This window comes from Peromyscus leucopus, chromosome 23, assembly GCF_004664715.2.
Source record: "Peromyscus leucopus breed LL Stock chromosome 23, UCI_PerLeu_2.1, whole genome shotgun sequence".
Taxonomy (NCBI): Eukaryota; Metazoa; Chordata; class Mammalia; order Rodentia; family Cricetidae; genus Peromyscus; species Peromyscus leucopus.
The window spans coordinates 1,475,782-1,496,828 of NC_051082.1; the positions used below are offsets into that span (position 1 = coordinate 1,475,782).

At 45.8% G+C, this 21,047-nt stretch overlaps 1 protein-coding gene across 3 annotated transcripts in view; it reads left to right on the plus strand.

The window, feature by feature from the left end:
• The window catches only part of Ttc28 (tetratricopeptide repeat domain 28), a 433,645-nt gene that overhangs the window by 297,887 nt on the left and 114,711 nt on the right, over window positions 1-21,047 (plus strand). The window lies entirely within an intron of this gene.

Consider the following 21,047-nt stretch of genomic DNA (forward strand, 5'->3'; position numbering starts at 1 on the left):
TAGTCCTTTGGACGCCACTCAGTGGAAGTGTCACTTTATTAAAATGTAATAGCTTGACCTGGAGCATGGGTAGCGAGGCCAAATTGTCAGGTGTAAATCACGTGTGATTTCAGGCGCATGCCGTTCTTTTTGTAGTTTTGTCACATGTATTAATTACTCTGCTGTCCCACCTTGACCTCAGGCTCTGGGCAAGGTAGGACTTAGAGATTAGAGGACATTTACAAGGAAAAAACTGTCCAAATGGAAAAGTAAATGGAAATGAACTGAGTCCTTCTTCCAAGCCACAACAAAAGAGCCCCTGTCTGTCAGCGTCTTCACTTGAAGACAGGGGATGTGAAGCACTGTGGGCAGAATTTCACAGGCTCTCCGTGGGGATGAGGCGGCAGTGAGCTACTGTGCACCTCTGCTGAGGTCGTATTTTACCTGGAACACATATTAGTTTTTGGCGTCTGGTGTGAAATCCAAGAGACTAAATAAATAATAAACAGTTGTAAGAGTGGGACAGGGAAAATGCAAGTCAGAGCACAGCACTTCCTGCTCCCAGGAGCCCTCGTCAGTAGACACTTAATCTTCTCCGAATGAGCACAGATGCGTGGCTGTGTTTTCAAGTGGTCCCTGTAGCGCCTCGCATTTATGAGTCCTTAATAAATTTTTATCATAATTAATATCCCAAATGGATTGGGGTTTCCTCTGGGGGATGGTAGAACCGAGACTCAGGAATCTGTGGAATGATAAAGTATTGTTTTATGAGTTTCTGTTTCCCTGCGCCTGAGGGCGTCTTGATTTACTGACTTGTGTTCAGTGCCATGAGCCCTGTTCTGCTTGGGAGGGTCCACTGTCACGGAGTGTTGAGCCAGGCCACCATTTATTGTCTTAGACACATGAGCAGGAAGAGCATGGCCCTCAACTGGATGGAGCTGGATGATGATCTAGATAGATGCCTTGGCCATCTGGAAAATGGGGACAGTTTGTCTTTTCCTTCAGGGTCAATGCCAGCCCAGAGGTGTTGCATGTAAAGGGCCGGGGACAGCTGAGGCTGCTGTAAAGACAGCTGTTCTGATCCCCGTTCCACAGACAGACTGGATCCCCTAGAATTAGCCCAGTGGCTGGTACCCCCAACAGTGTTCACATTTCTTCCAGCACTGTGCACAGAGGGTTTTCATAGTGCTGTAGAGATACTATGCAAACCCTCAGCAGCGCATGCTCTGTTGTCCAGGAGGGGCAGGGTCGTGGTGGGAGGAAAGGCCAGCATGGATTTTATCAAAGAATTGGCCATTGAGAGGAATCATGGAGAATGGTTGAAATTTTGATGAACAAGGCTAGTCTGGGGGAGTTGCCTAGGCATTAAAAAATATGGTAGTGAGTATATGTAGTTCTTTCTGTCTTAAGCACACAGAAACATGGCTGGGGTGCTCTGAGACACAGCATCTGTCCTCATGAGCAAGGCAGGAACAATATAAGCACAGTGCTGTGGTCCTGAGCCTAAGCAGGGCTGGCTCTTATCACTTACCTGTGATGCACCCTTTTCTATTTATTATTTTTAATATTATCTTGAGGCAGCGTCTTGCCCCCAGAAACCAGGCTTGGAACTTAGAGTCTTCCTGGCTCAGCATTCTGAGTGCTGGGATTACAGGTGAGCACCTTGCCTTATTATGCTTGTGAATGTAGAACTGTAGGAGTGTTGTGTCAGGCCACAGACGTGATGGGGAGAGCACAGGTTAGGCACAGGGTTAGGCGTTCAAAGACTTTGGGCAATTAGAGCAGCCGTCACAGGCTTATAGAATATCATTCAATGGTGACCAAAGGATGAGGAGTTTAATTCTGCCATTAAAATAAATAAGGTAAAGCCTTTCTGGGTAGGAGAGTTCATAGCAGTGCATGATGACTTGACCTGGAAGTAACCACGGCTCCTTTTTATGAGCACAGTCTGGCACTAGGGACCTTAAGGCCATTCTAAGACTTAGGTTTCCTAAACAAATATGATCTGTTGTAGGTTCTCATGAAATAGCTACCATCTATTGCTCTTGTGCTATCTTACTGTGACAGATAACAGCATTCAGCAGATATTTGCTTTGTGCCAGGCCGGAGGTAGGTGTTGCTTATCTCTCCCAACAGTTCTGCAAGGCACATCTTTATCCTTTTTTTTATTTTTATTTTTTCCAAGACAAGGTTTCTCTGTGTAACAGCTGTGGCTGTCCTGGAACTCACTTTGTAGATCAGGCTGGCTTTGAACTCATAGAGTTCTGCCTGCCTCTGCCTCCTGAGTGCTAGGATTAAAGGTATCCCCTTCTTCTTCTTCTTCTTCTTCTTCTTCTTCTTCTTCTTCTTCTTCTTCTTCTTCTTCTTCTTCTTCTTCTTCTTCTTTTTTAAGAGTTCTGGAAGGTTCACTGACTTGCTGGAAGGTATAAAAGAAAAGCATAAGCCCAGCTCACTGAAGTCCACGCTTGCCCTGCTCATCTTGTTGTCTTACGCTCACAGATGCAAATATGTGCATAACCAGAAAATTAAACCGGCAGAATGTGTGTGCCGTTTGTCACCATCCACAGAAACTGAAAACATACAGGAACACGACAGATTTTACAGATCCATAATATACAGAGATGATACCAAATGTTCAGGGGAGTGGGAGACAGCAGATTCTCACAGCAGTGACTGCAGAGGGAAAGCGGGGGACTGTATCTGTGACCGTTATTGCCAGAGGTTGGGGTGAGGGGTGGGGGCATTCCAAGGTAAAAATGGGAGAATGTTGAAATGTGTTAAAATAGGTCACAGGTAATTGTTATTTTAGTTTTCTGCATTTGAAGTGCTTAAAAAAGATGAAAGGCAGAAAGAAAACCAGACCCAAATTACTGAGCAGAACGCTGGAGCGGCGCTTGCACTGGAGGGAAGGAGCCAGAGCACTTGGCCTTGCTGAAGTCCCTCTGCATCCGCCATGAGCTGCCCGGCCTCCGCCACCAGGGCCTCTGCAAGTCTGATGTCATGGTAGCTTTGTAAATCTAGGATGCAGGAGAATCCTTCCATTCTCCTGTGGAGCTACAGCCATACGGGCGGGCGGGAGTGCAGTGACCGATCCACTCAGAGACTGCGTGATGCTTTTAAAGTTCTGAAACCTGCCCGGGCTGATGCTCCCCACCACTGAGGACAGAGCACTCAGCCTCCCCGGGCTCAGCTCGTTCTGTGAAATGAAGACATATCTTTTCACATGGTTGCTGTGGTGTTTCATACGACACAGGTGGTGCTGCACAGAGTGGGCGTTGACGACTTCTGGCTCTATACAGTGTCAGTGCTATGCAGGTCTGTGCCCTGAACATTTCTCATCATGTGTTCATTTCCTGTACTCCAGACCCAGGAGTTTCTGGTCAGACCACACCCCTGTTGCCTACAGGAGGTGAGCATCTGACCACGCCTCTCCCCCTGGCTCCTATCCCCTATGGCACTGCAGAGAAGTTCCTATCTCTTGCCTCCCTTGCACTGAGTTTTCTCAGTGCCTGGAAAGTTCTCAGTCTTTCTGACTTCTACTCCTCCCTCTGCCCCTGGTCCTTAGGCAGGAGTAAGGATTCTCCCTCTGTCCTCACTTGCCTCCTGTCTTCTCTGCTCTAGCCTTGCACTTGATAAAATCAAAGCAGCCACTGTTCATCAGTGCCTAGCGGCAGATAGTAGATGCCCAGTAAGTATCAAATTGGTCCTTGTAGTGGTGTCTGGGCCTAACACAACTGCCTTGTGTGCCATTCGCTATGTGCCCCTGGCTAGTATCACTCTCCACGGTGAGATGGCACTGTCTGACACAGTGTGCCTGGGTTGCCAGTGAGCCAGGGAGTGGCTCTTACAGAGCAGATGCTAAAGAGGTGGGTAAGCCAGAGCAACAGAGACTTTTTAAGCAGTCTGCATCGGCTTTCAAAGTCCAGTGCATGCATCGTACGTCTGGACAGCAGTGCATGATGGACGAGCTTACAGGTCGGCCATCGTGAGGAGTGGTCCTGGTGTTTTGCACTGGCGTCCTCAGTGGTCCAGCCTTTGTCTGACCCCCAGTGCTCCTGATTTGTTACCCTAAGTTCTCCAAAGAGCCCTCCAGCTATGACTCCCATTCTGTTACCATTTGTTACTAATTTATTCTTTTGAAACTGTTCTTTTTAATTCATAAGCAAAAATACTAGGTCTTTAAAAAATCTTTTGACCTTTTCTTTAAAAATGAAGAATTTTAATATACATCAGTCAGTTTTCACCACTGAAAATAATTACTGTGACTATTTTAATGTGCTTTATTTCTGTCATTTTAAAAATAAAAATATATAAATAATATGGGTAGATTTTCATGGCAGGTTTCCTAAACATTACAGGTAAGACAAATGCACCCTCTGCTCTGCCCACATTCTTCCTTTAGTGACCATCATTAGAGGGAATTATTCACCTGCTGCCCATTTAGTGTGCTTCCTTCTAGAGAGGATGGGAGTCATTTGTGGCATCTGGTACAGAGGCCAGTGATGCTGGAAGATGCCCCATGAGACACGGGAACCCCCTGCTTCCAAACAAGAACCACCTGACCCAGGACATTGCTAGCCCCCTGTTGCAAACCTCCTACAGATCTTGTTACAGGAACACCCGTGTGTGCACAAATAATTTAGTTTTGTGTTCTTTACATGTAACAGCATCCTTCTTTAAGTCTTGGCTACCTCTTAGTGGCAGCCTTTAAAGATGTGCATACATGCAAACATGTGTACACACATATCTACATAGTCATGCTAGACTGTGGACTTCCCATATGCTCTCTGACCAGCCCCCTGTGTGGTCCTGTGACTTCTGACACTCTGATAGCTTCGTGCATTTTCCTGTGGATTTCTCCAGTGGACATATGGACATATTTGCAGTTAGAATTGCTGGGTTGCAAGGTATTACTTCCAGAGAAATGATCCTGAGATTGTGTTTTTTTAAATAAAAAGATTAGGGGAGCTGGGGGACATGGCCATGCAGGCATGAGGACCGAGTTTGGATCCCCAGCACCTATATAAAAGGCCAGGCATGGCAACATTGACCTGTAATTTCAGTGCCTGGTAGACAGAGGTGCTTGGGGCTTGCTGGCCAGCTAGTCCAGCTGATTGGTGAGCACAGGTTCAGTGAGAAGCCCTGTCTAAAAACAAGGTGGAAAGTAATTAAAGAAGACAGTCAATGTTGACCTCTGACCTACATACACACACCAGTGCAGGTGAGACCACATACACAGACATATGTACACATACACACACATGTAGATTGCAAGTACAGGGTGTGTGTGTGTGTGTTAATGTGTACTAAACTATGCTTTTTTATTTAACATTTCGTCATGTCTCCAATAAAGAATGAAGTTAATACTAATGTTTACCAAGACCATTTCTTTTCTATCTGAACATCACTATATGTACTACTCTGCCCATTTTGCAGCTGGCTGTGACCCAGTTCCACACAACAGATAGTGAGTGGAGGTGTTTTCTTCTGCTTCTAGGCCTGGCTGTGAACAATCCCCAGTTGTGATGGCCTGTGCGTTTGCTCATCCTGCTGGGTCAGTGCTGACAGTGAGGGTCAGCTGCTGATGTGGAGTCGGGTCCACCTCCCCTCCACTCAGCCTTGTGTCTCACACCCTCTTGGACGGTTTCATGAGCAAGATCTAAAATCTACTGCAAGTGAAATTTTGTTCTCGTATCAGCTAGCACGATCCCAGTCACGAGAACAAATGTGTTGAATGCAGTATCTAAGTGACTCTGTGGGGGTCTCACAATAGGGCTGTCCAGTCAGTTGTTTCACAGATTCGTCATCTCCCCATAAGTGTCACGACAGTCACTGGCTGGCCACTCTCACAAGCTCTGAGTGGCCACTGCCCCAGCACATCTTGCAGGTAGGACAGATGCGGGTTTAAGATTTTGTGGTTTGCACCCTTTTCCTCCTACTGGGTTGATCGTCCAGCCTGGATATGAGGGTTTATGGCTAGTCTTACTGCATCTTGTTGTGCCTCATTTGATGGATATCGCTGAAAAGCCTGCTCTTTTCTAAAGGGAAATGGAGGAGCAGTGGATCTGGGGGAGAGAATTGGGGAGGTCTGGGAGGAGAGGAGAGAGGGGAGGCTGCAGTCAGGATGTGTTGTGTGAGAAAAGAACACTTTTTCTAAAGAGAGAGAGAGAATGTCACGACTGTTTCCTGTAGCAATCTTCCTTCCGGCTTTTGCATTATTTTGTTTGCATAGAGCAGCAGCTGTCTGTCACCTGGGAGACGGTTCTGGTGAGGTGACTTGAGGAGCTTTGGTGGTGTAAGGGGAGGCAGAGGACAGGGCCCTGTAGCCAAGAATTCCTGCCCCAAACACCATAGAACCAAAGTTGAAAACGACTGGATTCAACTCTAGAAAGAAAATCATCACAAGGACATTTACAGGACGTCCTGCAGGTGGTGAGACCACTCACCAGGGTTGCTGAGCTCTGCTCAAAATTATTCTTTACACTTTGGTATTTGGAAGGTGAAGTATTTTATTCATCTTATTTTTTTCTGAATTTTTCCATATTTGAGGGTTTAAAAAAACATTTTTGGTGAATTATATGTGCTTGTTATGGGCCCTTTACACATGGCAGCTTTTTTTTTTCCTTGCAGGAAAATGTTTTGCCATCTGATTTTTTTTGTGGTATTTTTTCCATGTTTTGACATAAGTAAATTAAAAATTTTATAGACATATTGTTTGCATTTTTCTTTGTTGCTTCTATTGTTTTCAGGCATAGGAAGCCCCTCTCAATTCAGATATTAAATAGTCACTTACATTTGCTTCTATTTTATTTTTTTTATCTAACCTTTTTTTTTGTCTATCTGACATTATTTTAACAGCTATATGATTTTTAGCCAAGTTTTTTCCCATTTAATGAGCAGTGCTTTATTTCTTTAATTCTTTTTTTTTTTTTTTTTTTTTTTTTTTTGGTTTTTTGAGACAGGGTTTCTCTGTGTAGCTTTGTGCCTTTCTTGGAACTCACTTTGTAGACCAGGCTGGCCTCAAACTCACAGAAATACGCCTGCCTCTACCTCCTGAGTGCTGGGATTAAAGGCATGCGCCACCACCGCCCGGCCTCTTTAATTCTTATAGCCAGTGCTTTTAAAGACACCTTTGGTATTATTTGAAACAAATAAACAGGTACTTAAACCTGATTCTAGCCCTGGGCTAATGATATGGCTCAGCAGGTACAGGCTCATACCACAAACGTGATGCCCTGCATTTGATTCCCAGAACCCACATGATAGGAGGGAACGGAGCCCAGAAAGTTGCCCTTTACTCCCACACACTGTGGCAAACAGGTGCACATACTAAGTAAATAAACGTTATCTTTTAAAGTATAAGGTAAATGTTATTTTTAAAAGTATAACTGAAGGGTGAGGAGGAATGAAGTGTGTGTTCAGAGAGCAAGCCCGCGGACCTGGCTTGTAAGGAGGTGGGAAGCCCAGCCGGGCAGCGGGGCCCTGCTGGGAAGTCCTTCCTTGCCAGCTGTGTTTCGACCCACATCTCTCACCCTGAACAAAAATCAATTCAAAATGGACCACAGGTCTTAATTTAAAAACTGAAAGTGCAGAGGAAAGCATAGGGGATGTATTTCAAGATAGAGAGGCAGGTCAGGGCCTGGACAGGACCAGTACAGGAAGCAGTCCCTAGAGTCTACAAATGGGGCTCCATGGACTTAAAAATGTCTGCACAGCAAGGGAGGCCAGCAGCAGAGTGAACAGACGGCTAGAGAATAGGGAAACATCTTTGCCAGCTGTACCTCAGACAGAAGCCTGATATTCAGAATGTAATATAAGAATAATAACAGCTGCAAAAACTATACATCAAAACCTAAAACAGAACACAACCTCAAATTGCTAGTCAGTGAATGGACTAAAGAGCTGAACACCTCTCAAAAGAAACACAAATGGTGAATATTTTAAAAAGTGTTCAATATCCTTGTCATCAGGGAGAGCAAATCAAAACTACTTTGAAATTCCGCCTCATCTTAGGCAGAATGCTGGTGAGGATATAGGAGAGAAGAACTTGTACTATTTCATGGGAGGAGTGTAAACTTCTAACAGTCATTATGGAAACGGGGGGAGGGGTCCTCAATAAAATAAAAATAGAACCACCATGTGAAGCAGTTCAACCACCATGCCTGGCCATCTGGGTGTTCTTTAATGCAAAATGCCAGCCTAGACTCTGCCACGGCAGCAGGATGATGTGGAAAGTCTTCACCAAAGTCACCACCTAGACTGCCACGGCAGCATGGCTGATTTCTGAATGCAGCTGGCATTCACCGCATGGGCTAGTTTTAGAGCGCAATGGACTTTGTTATGCAGAGAATTAAGAACCCAATGATGACTACATCTCCCACACTCTTATTCCCAGGCCTCTGAAGTACGTCCTTGACATACCTCAGCTGACTTAATCAATGCATTTCTCTCAAGTACCCAACATGTGTTAAATGTCCCATTAACTCTGGTTCTGTCTCTGATGGCACTTGTGAGGAGTTTGAGGACCACTGTTCATCTTGTGAGGCGGACAACATTAGATGAAGCCTACCAGGGGAATTGTAGCCCACTTGGCCATTCTGTGAGGGAGCCTTTGGGCCTGGAGAGATGGTGTTTAAGAGTACATACTGTTCAGCAGAGGACCCAAGTTCAGTACCCAGCACCCAGGCATCCTGTTGAGTGACTCACAGCTGCCTGTAACTTCACTTCTCGCAGATCCAGTGCCCTCTTCTAGAATCCATGGGCACTGTATTCACACATGAACATACCCCGGAGACACACAGACACAGACGCACAGACACAGACACACACACAAAAAATAAATAAATAAATGAATGAATGAATGAATGAATGAATGAATAAATAAATAAAAATAAATAAAATTAAAAATAATTTTTTTTAAAGCAAGAAACTGGCATCCAGGTTGGACATGGGTGTCTCTTCCCTTTAGTTACCAGTTCCGCAAATTTAAGTTCATCACACTAAAAATTAGGTTTAAAAATAATCAAAGGGGTTTTTTTTGTTTTGTTTTGTTGTTGTTGTTTAGAGAGCTTTTTAAGGACTGGAAAGATGGCTCAGCAGTTAAGAGCATGGATGTTTCTTACAAAAGACCCAGCCGGGTTCAGTTCCCAGTGGCTTACAACTATCCGTAGCTCTGGTTCCAGGGGATTTAATGTATTCTGACCTCTGTGGGCACCAGGCATGCACACAGTATACATGCATACACGCAGGCAAAACACTCACGTACATAAAAACAAATAAATATAAAGAATATTCCTTCACAGAACCCTCTAAATACAATCAAGGCTTTGTGCTTCTTTACATGAAATTGCAGTTTTCACATTTGCCGGCGGTCTTCCCGATGGACCCTTCCCCCCTTGACTCTGTGTTCCCTCCGAGACATGGAGGTTATTTGACTATGCCCTGCTGGCTGTCTTCCCCATCTCAGCACTCCCACTCACTTCTCTTAGTCTGACCGCGTCCCTGCTGCCAGGTGAGCTTATTACCCTCCTGTTTCCCTTCATTCCTCCTCCTCCTCTCTTCACTCCCTCCCCACCTTCCTCTCTTCCTCCCTACCCCCTGTCTTCCTCCCTCCCTTCCCGTCTTCTGAGCTATAAAATGAGGCAAAGTGCACCCTGGGTGTGATCAGGATGACCCAGGATAGGCTTCTCACAGGGATGTGTTCCTCTCTTGGGAGCTGTAGTGGAACAGGGCTGCACCTCCCACAGGGATGGAAGCTTTCAGTTGCCTCCCTCCCACTTCACCTTGCTCCCCCTTCTCTCTGTGGTCCAGCCATTGCCTCCTCCTTTCCCACCACTGACCCAGAGCGAGATACTCACTCCCTTTAAGAGTGTTTCAGAAAGAGACCCCCGAGGCTTCCATAAAATGATGACTTCTTACAGAGCCTGTTTAATACTGTGCTACACTGAGTGGAACCTTCTGGAAATGGTTCCTGACATTGTAGGAGTTGACCCAGTTCTTCTTTTCTGTGGAGCTCTAAGAGCACACCCTTGTCAATGTGCATTTAAGCATCCTTGAATTCATAGCCTGGTATGATAGTTGGAAACCATCTATGGACGTCCCTCCATTGAGTTACTTACAGCTGTGGCTGAAATTCAGTGACTGGGGCAGCTTTCTGGGAGCTGTCAATCACATTAGGTGTGTGGGCCAGGTCTGGACTAGACACGTCCCACATCTGTAGATGACACTGTAGAGAACATTAATTAATGGTTCATCTCATCCTGGCAGTTAATCCCAGCATTTGGGGGGCAGAAGCAGGCGGATCTCTTAAGTTCAAGGCCAGTGTGGTCTAAAGAATGAGTTCCAGTACAGCCAGGACTACGCTGTGAGCAGTGTAGTGACCTGTCTGTCCTTTGCCTGTCCCTTATGTGGGCTTGTTTGCTATCAGGTCTTGACTTACAGCCTAGCATTGCCTTTTCTCAGTTATTTCACTTTGGACCAGTTAATTAGTGCTTTTTTTTTTTTTTTTTTTTTTTAAAAGTGGGGGTAAACATTTCTACCTTGTGATAGGCCCTGTGGAGATTTGAGATGATGGAAATGGGATGCTTGGAATTCTGTCACTCAGTGGCTCTGAGGTGCATGCTTTTCATGTTTTCCTCTCTGAGTCAAGATGGGCCTCCTTCAGTGAGGAGATCCACTGTGCTGTTTAACTGCGCCCTCTCCCCTTTCCTGCGGCACATGGCAAAGCTCTTGTGATTTATGACATCCCTGATTTGTGAAGCGTAGTCTGCATAGGTTCACACCGACCCAGAAACCCATGCTCTCCTCTTCTCCAGCTCTGCTGCTTGGGTGCAGGAAAAGGGATAGTGCCTGTCACTGCGTTAACGCCAGCAGTGCTGCTGTGGTGACTGTACTCCCTGGCCATTTCACACTCGTGTGCCCAGACAAAGGCCACCGGGAGTGTGACAGATGGGGTGAGGAGTGGCAGGTAGACAGCAAGAAGGGTAACGAGAAACCAAGAGTCCTGAGCAGACTGAGCAGCTGCTTCTAGCCACAGGGGATCAGACATGAGCGAGCTATGCTTGAGAGTTGGAGCTGGAGGTTGCTGGTGCAGTGAACTGATCATGGCATTCTTTCCACGGAGGATAGGGCGGTGTCCTGGTACACCCTCATGCAGATCCAAACTCCATGGCTTAGATGCCTTGTTCCACTCTGTCTCATGGGAGGCTCCTTTGCCATATCCCATTTTTCACTACGTTAAATTAAAAATACTGGTCATTTTAAGGCCAGCTGGGTCTACAGAGTGAGACCCTGTCTCAGAGAGAAAAAAAAAAAACTAGACACTTTTTTATGGTAGAAAATTTATTTAACAAATATAACCTGTTTAATGCCATTGTACATATTTTATGATAAGCTAAAATAAAACAAGTTTAGACAAGTTAATTAAAATTAGAATTTTAATTTTTCTTTATTGAGCATATAAATATTCAACTTTCAGACCTTTGTACGGTATCTTATTTCTTTGGAGATTTCAGAAAATGAATATATGTGCTTGTATTCCAAGTAATTCATGTGCCAAAGGAATGTTGACAAGTGTCACATCAAGGATCTGATGTTTTCAGAATTTTCAGTTGACATAATGAGAGAGGGAAGGATGACATTGATTTGGTACATTTACGCTTTAAATAAATGTTCAAAGCAGATTAAATTAATATAAATACATGACAATAGCATTTGTTAATTTACTCAGTTTCATTGGCGTTCAGTGTATGTAACAACAGTTCACAGTAATTGAATACACCCTGTGTGCCAGGCACAATTCCAAGCTCTTTAAATGTGTGGTCATCATTGTCCCATGAAGTGGCTGTCATTTCCCAGTCTTGTCTGTAAGTAAACATACAGAATAAACTTCATAGGGGAATGTGTCCTGCGGGGACAAGACTGGACCAGGAAGCACACTGATCGCTATCCATCCTAGATGGCTGAGCTGACAGAATTAGCAGTTGTTTAAAAAGTCTGATTAAAATTGTCAACGTTTACCTTTGCATTTGACACTGAATAGCACTGAGGATTTCAGAGACTGAAACAATGTGTTTTAAATATTAATATTTAACCTCATTTGTTAATATTGCCACATTATTCTAAAAATATTTAAATTTATCATTAAGAATAAAATGGTCAGAAGTTAACTCTAGATGGACTTAGTATATAAATAATTGGCAATGAAATAAAAATTACTAAATAAAAACTAGTGTAGTTCTAATTTCAGGGGTTGGTTTCAGATGCTGAACATGTTGGGGTGGCTAAACATGGCAGGCTGCTGAATGCAGGGGCCAAGTGATGAGAAAGTGGGAGGGATGAGCTTGTGACCGGTTGCTGGAGGAATGTTACAGATTTGCTTCTTGTGCCTGTCAAAGCAGAGTCAGTGAAGGCCATGGAGACTCAGGGTGAGTGGCTGGGAGGAGGCACCTGCTAGAACTGGGGACCTGGCACTGGTTCTGGTCCTTCCCTAGTTACTAAGATTGACTCTCACCCAAGATGGTGGACCACTACCCATATCTAAGGACATTAAAAGATTCCCTTGGCAAGTGTTTTTCAAAGTTCTGTAAAGAGTCCTGTGGATGCCCAGTCCATCTGAGCAGCGATACTTCACTTTGGTTTATTTTGAGATGATTGCTCCTGGATTCAAGCAACCCTACCTCAGCCTCCCAAATAGCTGGGACCACAGAGGTATAGCTCAATGGCTGTACCTTCACTCATTCAAATCCCATGGTCGAGCTAGTAGGGTTCGCGGGTTAGTTGACACTTGGAGCCAGTAGCCCGGGTGATGTATAAATATGAAGCTCTAAAACACTCTTGCTCTTGTGCTGGAATCCGGATTTGGAGTCATCATTCCCCATAGGAGAAGAAGATGAATCTGCTAGAGTGGGTGAGCACACTGAGAGCAGAGGTTGCCTGTCCTTGTTCCAGTCCGGAAGCTGTGTGTTTCAGAGCACCTCAGCAACCATTACGACTTGGCCTTTCTAGTAAGAGGGTGTGGTAACATTCCTTTGTGGATGGACGCAGAAGGTCTCGGTTGTTTAATTCCAAAACATCTCTCCGGATCCTTGAGGGTCATTTTTCCACCCAATTTAAAGGTCTCCCAGTATCTTCTAGCATCTGCACACAAGCTGTCCCTTTCTGGGACACTCATGTACACGTGTGTTTCCCATCTGTCTTCCTCCACATTCCTCTTTATATCCCATCCTGCCAAACCCAGGTTTTATGATTCAGTGTAAATACTGCCTCCTGAGGTGATGTGTTCCATTCCTACCCCTGCAGAACAGTGTTGTACAATCACTGAAGTGACCGTAAATGCAGGGTGTCTGGCGGTGATGGCATGGAACTAAAACAACGTCATGCTAGAGTGAACTCTGTCGTGGGAAGCTCCTCTGAGACGAGGCTATCTCCTGGTGCTTTACCCGTCCAATTCTTCTCCAGCAGCCACTGCAGCTCCAGCGGTAGTGACCATGGTGGTCACTTTGGGGACCATGGTGGCTGTGAGGTCCTCCTCTGGTGTAGCCTGGCCACTAGGGTGCAAAAGAGGGAGAACCCTAGGCAGTGCTGAAGAGACACTAGAAGTTTCTCTCTGCCATTCAGAAGTTGTTGGCTCTCAGCGGCTGCATTGTGGCGTGTCACTGATGGCAACAATTGATATTACCTCAAGTTTACACAGGGCATCAAGTTTTCTAGAAGTGAAATCATTATAAATTCTGGCAGTTTTCTGGTGTAATTAAAATGTCTAACAGGAAACCCCTGGGAAACCAGATGCGGTTTTACTATTTCTAGAGCTGACAGTGGCAGTGTTTCTTGCCAGCTTTCGTATCTTATGACCTATAAATTGCTCTTAATAGCTAATCTGTCATCCCAGCTTCTCACACCAGAAAGCTTGTTTCCTTATTAATCTGTTCATTTGCATCTGCAAAGGACATTTACAAATCCTCCGTTTGAAAACATTGCCGTATAATGCTGGCCATTATAAATAATTCATCACCTGTGATAGAAGCTCTTACGCCTAGGTAATAGATCTTTGTGACATTATATTATTCTTCCAACCCTAATATAATTTGGATAAAAATAATTTTTATGAAAGTCCTCTGGCTGCCGGGTTACCATGGAGAACCCGTAACTGTTACTAATGACTCTGTAAGCCCAGAATATAGACTCAAACCAACTATTGTATCACACTAGAAAGACATTCAGCTCTGCATACTGTTTATACAATAATTGCGTAATATTCTTTCAAGCTGAGGTTTAGAGCTTGGGACATTCTGACTGGCTTGACTATGAATAAACCTGACACCAGTCATGGAACATGGGCAGTGTGGAAATGACTTCTGATCTTCACATGCCTCCCTGTATATGAGGTACAGTTAAGTTTCCTCTCTCTCTGGCAGTTCCCTAGACCCCATGGAGGAAGTGTTTCCCTACCTAGAGCCTCAGATTTTAACTGCTTTTGTTTGTTTCATTGATTTGTCTATGTTCATCCAAGAAGCATGTGTAGAAGCAGGAACAGGTTGTGAAAGGAGCCATGAGGCTTAATGAGGGGATTAGGGTCAGCTCCCAGGCTGACGCCAGGGCAGTGTGTACACACTCTCATATTCCACCTGGCTGTTAACAGGGAAGCTTGTGGTCTGACCATCAGCTTCCCAGTGACACAAACAGAGGTAAACGTGGTGTTGCTAGAGTGACACTTTCTTTAGATGATGCCACAGCAGCTGTACACAGAAGCACTGAATTCTGAACAGGTTTTTTGCCATGGAGTTGTTTTGGGGTGTTGTCATGGGCACCGACAGAGAGGGAAGATGCCTGTAGTTTTTGTCCAAGCGACTCATGTGAGCACCGAGTGAATATTCCAGGAGCCCTTGACCGTCATCTACTCTTCATGAGAATTACTTTATCAGCTCAGGTGCTCAAGCTATAATATGCTCCTTAAATAAGATGTGCATGTCATCTAAGACACACCCCAGAAGAACGAGATTCACTCTGCAGTTTTCCTGGGCTCATATCTGGGTAGCTATTGATTCTCCCTAAGTATTGATTTTCTGTGACTTGGAGAAGCTGGTTGACCTTTGCACCTAGATACACCCAAGGCTATCAAGATTAGCTAACACTGATTTAGGTGCCAGTTCTTCTCCAATGTGGTTTTCTTATAGAATGGACTGAAGTTTCATTGCAGAAGCTTGTGTGACTGGCACATGACTGGGCCACCAGATAGTTAGCTCTCATAGTTGACTCTCTCCTGGAGAGTGAAGCTTGTGCTCAGTGGAATATTAGTCAGGATTGGTGGGTTCTACAGTAATAACAACCAATCCCAGTATCTCGTGCCCACTCAGTTCATTACAGATCAGCCAGGGCTCTTGTACAGTAACACGTGCAGATCTGTTTAGATGGAACCATCTATAGCCATAGAGGAAAGGATGTGGTGATATGTGTCCTGCTTTACAGATGCCTGCTTTTCCCAAGGAACAATCACCTTGATTAGCTGAGGCTGGGTGCACAGCTCTGAAGACTGCCCTCTGTCAGTACTTACACTGTATCAAACCCCAAGCAGGTGCTGTTTTAGTTAGCAGTATTCTCTTTATCTTTATGGCTCTCCCTCTGTGTGTGGCAGTATGAATGCCCCTGCAGTCCCTGCTGGCCATTCCATGTAGAACTTGAATGTATCCAGTGCCAGGGCTGGCGATGCTGGGTGTGGCCTTTCCCTGCAGCGTCATCAGCTGGTGCCTTCGGGATGTCACTGCACCTCTGTGCACGCAGCTTTGTCTGACATGCCAGGTTTGACATGATGACCAGATGAAGCCATGCTTGGGAAAAACTTGGGTACAGACTCATCCAACCTGCTTTCCTAGGCTCAGCACACACATTTGCATCATGCCTTGTGTGGGCTGTTTGTTTCCTGGAATCACCCACCCACCCCTTCCTCCAAGGGGGGAAGTTCTAATTTATGTATAAATAATTTTTCAACTAATGGCCCTATTTTAGAGTAGAAAATTGAGGAAATAGAGTTCTCACACAGTAGCCTCCCATTTGACGCCTTCTGTAGGGTGTGTATCTCACCAGTGATGAACCAATGCTGATATATTATTTACTAAAGTTGACATTCACAGTAGAGTTCATCCTGTGTTATAAACATAAATGTCACATATCTGCTATTGTATCATGTAGAACGTGTCCAGTGCCCTAAACTCCCTGTCCTCTACCTGATAACACCCCTACTCAGAGTCCCCTGTAACCTCTTCACGCTGAAGCTTGCCTGGTCCTGAATGAATGCAGAAAGGAGCCATTTCAGTCTTTCACCAACATGTACATCTCCGGTTTCATCTGTGGCTTTTTGTGGCTTGATAGACAAACAAACAGTTTAGCCTCATACTGCCTCATAAATGCCACAGTTTAACCATTAACTGAAAGTCCTCGGCTGTGTTGTTTTGGTTTGAAGGTAAGATCTTGCTGTGTGGATTGGGCTGAACTCAAGCTTTTAATTCTCCTGTGTCAGCCATCTAAGTGCTGGCATCATTGGGATGTGATTTTGGAGGTTGTAGACCTTGAGAAAATGGAGCCTGACTGGAAGAAGTAGGTCCCTGGGGGTGGACCTTCAGGTACGGCAGCCTGACTCCACTTCCTGTTTGCTCTCTGCTCCTTGACTGCAGATCCATTGTGCCCTCACTGTGATGTCCCCAAGCCCATCTCCTTGAACCTGAAGCCAAAACCAACCCTCCCTCCCTTCACCGCATGCGTCAGGTTTCTTTGGTCACAGCAAAGGGACAGTGACCGAGTCCACCCCTAAATAAAGGGCAGGTTGGGCAGATGTGTGCAGAGCAGTAACCTGAGCGCTGTGCTGCCTTCTGCATGGGAAGGTAATAAATAGTGCTGCCTGCCGGGGTCCAACTGCTTCTGTTGTCTTGTTAGTTGTGGTGCAGAATTCTGTGTTGTTTCCTGGCCATTTTACCATCTCTCAGAAACGACTAAACAGAGTATGTTGGAGCAGGAAGAGAAAGTAAGATCTACAAGCCTACGAGTCCTCTAGTGCCAAGCCCTTACCTGGGCTGTCCAGGCCCTTACCTGGGCTGTCCAGGCCCTTACCTGGGCTGTCCAAGCCCTTACCTGGGCTGTCCAGGCCCTTACCTGGGCTGTCCAGGCCCTTACCTGGGCTGTCCAAGCCCTTACCTGGGCTGTCCAGGCCCTTACCTGGGCTGTCCGAGCCCTTACCTGGGCTGTCCGGCCCTTACCTGGGCTGTCCAGGCCCTTACCTGGGCTGTCCAGGCCCTTACCTGGGCTGTCCAAGCTCTCACAGGGTAGGAACCTAGGTTCAGCAGTGCTCTGTAGTGCACATTGCCTCTGACATGCGAATCTCTGTATGTCTGAATCCAGACTCTGTCTGTTTCTGTGTTCTTTGGCTGGGCCTTGGGTATTTAATGTAGGACCCAGGGTTTATGAGCACTGAGCTGGCAGGGAATACATCATACACGTGGATTTGGGTAGTAAAAGGGAAAATCAATATTTCTGCTACTAGCTGCAAATACAATCCCCATTTCCCCAAGTACATGCAATTAATCAATTGGCAATCACACCGAATATTCCTTAGGTAACAGTGCAAAATATAACCACTATGAAAAATATGCAGGCAGGAAGGGAAACACATGCCGGATGGGAGGCAAATGTGTACATCCTCAGAACCGTGTTTAACGGTCATGTCATCAGTGTGGTTCTGGTTTGGGTAGTTTAAATCTTATTTTATTTCTCAGACTAAAAACCCTTAAAGATGGGTTGAAGTGTAAAGAAATTTCCAGCTCTAGCTCAGGCCTGGGAGCTGTGCTTTGGCAAGAACTGGACTCATTTCTATCCTGTAGAAAGAGAAAGCCATTGTGTTCTTCTGCCCAGACAGTTTGCTAGTGATGCTTTCTCTGTGCATTTTAGTGTTCAATACAGATGTTCTCAGATGTGTCCTCTGTGGGAAGCAGCTGCTGCTTTTCTGGCACAGAAGCCTCAGCGAGATCAATATAGGAAGGTAGTGTGAGCCTCAATGCAAACAGAGCGTCTGTGTGCAGTGGGCCCGGGATTCCCCATTGACAGGAGCCTTCATATCCCCTTAATAACCTGAACTGTTTCAGGTTTGCCCTTATTCTTCAGGAGCAGGAACAAAGACAAGTGATTAATTTCAAACACACTTAGCTGATAAATACTATCACATGTTATTTGCCCAGGGGCTATAGACACTAGATTTTATTTCCTGTGAAACTGATAGGAATATAGATGTTCAGTCACGAGTACTGATGTTTTCAGTGACTGCTTCTAGTGGCTGCCTGGTAAGAGCCCAGCTCAAGTGGCTTGGGGTCATCAGCACCCACACACCTTGGCTGTGAGTTTACGGAGCACTGCACCATTACTATGATGCTATCAGGAAACGGTCCTATTGGATGCCAGCCCAGCCCTTCCAAGTGTGTACAATGCTGTTATTAGTACCATTTTATAAATAGAAGAAGTGAAATGACGCTAATGCTCAACCCTGTTCCATATTGTCCTGTGCTGAGCCTGCCCCTGGCTTCAGAAGCTATCATGCATGCTCTGTCATCACAGAGTCATTCCCGGAGATGTGAGGGTAGGACGCTGCCTTGAAGAGTCCTGCCTGACAGCTCTTCAGAGCTAAGGGGAGGATGGCAGGAAAGGGCTGATGCCCCAGGCTTCTCCACACACCCTGGGAGGGGGAGCATGGCAGTTCCTCTCCTCATGCTCACAGAGCTTCAGTGAGGCAGCTCCCGTGTCTTCCTGACATTTAGAGAAATGAAGACTCAGAAGCACAAGATCCCCGAACCTTCATTTAGACTTGCCATAAACCAGAAGTTTCCAAGCACAGTGACACCTGGGGGGCTGTGCCTGCCTGAGTCTTATAAATCTGTCTGCTACACTGTTCGAAGCCTCATTGCCTCCAACCAGATCTGCTTTGTGGAGCTAGCTAGTGAATTATTTATGGCTTGCACATTTGACAGGGGCTCAGGGCTGCATTTGAAAACACTCAGCTCCCGGCTTGTTGCTGTGGAAGGTAGAAATGTCTTTCTGGAAACAAGGCTCAGAGCTGTTGAGTTGCTGCAAGTCCCAGAGGTAGGCACCCGAATAGCTGGGCTCAGTGTGTCTGGTCCTTAGCTGCCTGGCTTCCCAGAGAAGGGCCTGTGCATCCTGCCAAGAGGGCAGCAGGATGTAGTCTGTACTGTGGCCTACCTAGAGAGGTTTTGATGGAAAAGAAGCTGATCAGAGGAAGGGATGGAGAATGAAAGACACTGAGGCCAGGCCTACAGCAAATGAAGAAAAGATGGTGAGGGTCAGTGCTGGTGGGGTTGGAGCAGTAGAGAGCCATGGTACAGTAGGCTAACATGGCACCCCACCCTCTGTTCCCCAGCGGCTCAGAGTGGAGGACCTGAGGTCAACACTGACCTAGTGGCATGTTGCCTTGTGACATCATTGCTGTCCTGGACAGGGTCCAGCTGGTACAGTATCATAACATCCCTAGAATTTTATCTATTCTTACTGCTCCGACGAGAACAAAAAAGCAAACTTATAAGTATTTATTTCCTTTCTGATTTCTAAATCTTTTTGTGGGAACACGTGTGTGTTGATAAAAGCAGTGTAATGTAGTTCACTTTGCAAACACACCACTCAGAAGCACTGTGAAAATGGTCTTAGCCTGTTAGCAAGAACTGCCACTTCACAAAGCAAACAGGGAAAGCACATCACTCATATCTATGAAATATTAATAAAGCCTTAGGAAGGGCACAAAAGAGCACATCTGAGACAGAACGGCCTCCTCCACAGGGACAGCACTGCCTCACTGTTGCTCTCTGGCTGGAGGCCCCTGTGACCAAGCGCACCCTTTGTTCTTACCAGGGTCACGTGTTCACGTTACAGAGGTGGAAGCAGCGTGAAGAAAGGGGCCACAAGCCAAGTGGCTGCGGACATGTATGAAGGAGAGGAAGGGAGGCGAGCTTCCAAGTTTCAGAATAAAGGGAAGGGAAAGCCTCGCGTCATTTCCCTTTTATATCTCTACACAAAGGACTTGAAAACCCAACACTAGACTCTAAGACTGTATGCACTTGGTAGGGGGCTGGAAAGCGTATGGCCTCTTCTTTGATGCTTTGGTTCTCTATTTGTTTTGTACCTCTGTGTAGTACTGTACCGGCATAGAGTCATTTTCACTAAGACCTCTAATTTTTAATCTTTATTTTTTTTCCATGCTGGGGATTGAACTCAAGACCTTGCATGCTATTGGCAAGTGCTCTACTGCTGAGTTATACCACCAGTCCCATTAAGACCTTGAAGGCAGACAGGATTTGATATCGATGACTGGTGTGCAGTGTGTGGGGTCCTGGCAGGTACCCTTCTCTGTGCTGAGAGGCTGCCACTCAGAGACTCACGAAGGTAAAGGGAAGCTGGGGCTCCACATGAGCAAGAGGAGCATGGCCAGTCAAGTGAGGGCTGCCAGGTTCTGAGGTGTTAGCTGGGCCCACCCACAGTTCTCCTTTGAGTCTGATCCAGAGCTAAGCCACAAATCACTTTAGGGAGCAAGGAAAGAGAACAGAGTCCTGGCCATGGTGGAAAGTATCCCCCTCAACATGTGCCATTGGCTTTGGGAGAGAGATGCACAGGGTCACAGAGCTGCTCTGGGCACAGAGCCACTCGTGTGTCCCCAAGCATCCTGTTCTCGGGGAATAGAGCCACGCAGGGGTCCTCAGTACCCTGTGTCTGTCATGGGATTCACATACTCTCTGACAACCTCTTCCATCGCAGAAGCTAGTGGGTACTAACAGAGCTGTAATAACAGTGACTGTTAGGAATTTCAGTAAGTCTTCCAGATGAAAACTACATGAAACGCCCCCTGTTTCCGTGAGATCGGCTTCAGCACACTACTGCTCACATGGCCATTGTCTTCTGTTAGCGACTTGCTGTGGGATGTGCTCTTTGTTGGTTCTGAATGGGCCTGTGGTCTCCTGACAGAAACACCACTGGAAGCTGGGTTGATAATTCCAGACAATTCTCAAGTTTTATCTACTGAAGCAAAC